Below are 1,818 nucleotides of genomic sequence, written 5' to 3' on the forward strand. Positions count from 1 at the left end.
CGGCGCACATCCCCGTTTTGCCTGTTACGTCATTTGTCGTCACCGACCCTTCGTCGCTTGAACATCAACTCGAGCATCACAAAATCCACGGCAGGGTTGCTGCAGGTACGTTCCATCCTCCTCTCCCCACCTCCGCACCAGGGCCCCAACGTCATCGAATAGCGCTGCACCGAATACCGTACCCTCCAGAAATTCAAATAAAAGAAGACCTTGCAATTCAATTCTCTCAGCTCTCTTTAATGCTTGTTCTAGGAAAGAGTCATTGGATGTAGCCTGTTCCGAGTCGTTGATCAGTCCACTTTGTACTATCGGTAAGTGCACGTAGTTGTGAGTCCTCCCGAGGTCGGTGGCCGACCCTGAGATTTAATAGCCAAGAGGTAAGCTAGCCGGTCTGCGACGTGCCTACGTCAAGGACACTTTCACCCTACACCTAAGAAATGAATCTAAATCCGTCCACTTCATACAAAACGCCTACTTTTTGTATGAAGTGTACGGATTTCGGTCCCCACTGTATAGAATAAATCCATACACAAACTGATTGTTTGACGGCCTGTTCGCAACCTCCGTATACGGTACTAGCCTGTCGCATCTAGTAAACAGATACCTAGGTCTATATGTCGACGTGTGTTTCCCCGTACAAATTCTGTCGCTTCCATACACTCGGGAAAATTCCTTGATCAATGCAGCGTTGCATAGCGATTCTGAACATGTTCGAATCCGCATTGACTGCCACTTTTAGGGCAACATTTGGGATACTATTGGGTCTCGGTGGCTTCTTCTTATTTTTCTTCTTCTTATTGCCATTACGTCTTCACTGGAACAGAGCCTGGTTCTCAGCTTAATGTTCAACGAGCACTATCACAGTTATTAACTGAGAGCTTTCTTTGCCCAAGTTGCCAATACTCTTTGCCCAGGGAAGTCAAGAAAAATTGCATTACGAAAGGATCCCGGACCGATTAGGAATCAAACCCAGACACCTTCAGCATGAGTTTGCTTTGTAATCGCAGACTCTAACCACTCGGCTATGGAAGGTGACCTATCCGATACCCAATTCCCGTTGTTGACTGGTATTCAGTTTAAGTCCGATATTAACACCAAAAATCATAAAATCAAATAACTGCTAAGGCCATTCTACGAAGGCAACCCTAGACCTCTAATGCTACCTTTCGGTCATTCGTACAAATTAGCTCATTAATCTTGCGAATACGCTCATTTTCAAAGTTTCCAAGAAACTGAAAGGCAGAAGGAAAATCAATCTGAAATTAATTAGTCCGCTCTCGCTTTCCTTCAAACTCATTTACGCTTTTCCAGCTTTAGCACCCTACCAAAGACGGGAAGTCCACGTCCTTGTAACAAATTTGTTCGCTGTCTCCTGCTTTCCTTGGAACGTTCGTCCGCCAAGTAGTTACCTAATAACCATCGTCTAGCCAAAGCTTGAAAAAGCGAACGCCGTAGCGAAAAAAAAGTTAATTAATGCACAAAAAACAAACACTGGCAACGGAAAAGTGCAAATGTTTGACTTCGCCACACCATAATGGCCGAGGTCGGGGTTAATTTCACATTCATGATGTTTCGACCTTTTGGTACGGTTGGGCCCGCTTGGAATGGCCTGAATTATTTTAGGAGTGTGATTTTAGAATCTCGGCGGAGTATTTCGTAGTTTGCCACTCCTCACGATGAAAGGGTAAAATTTTAACACGGTTTCTGGCAGCAAATGTTATCACGAACTGTAACCCCCACATTACGTCTCGCCTTTGTACCTGCAAACTGTGAAAGTTCTTGCCAGTTCATCGTAGTAGAATGCCAAACTGTCACAAT

This window comes from Aedes aegypti, chromosome 3 (assembly GCF_002204515.2).
Source record: "Aedes aegypti strain LVP_AGWG chromosome 3, AaegL5.0 Primary Assembly, whole genome shotgun sequence".
Classification (NCBI taxonomy): domain Eukaryota; kingdom Metazoa; phylum Arthropoda; class Insecta; order Diptera; family Culicidae; genus Aedes; species Aedes aegypti.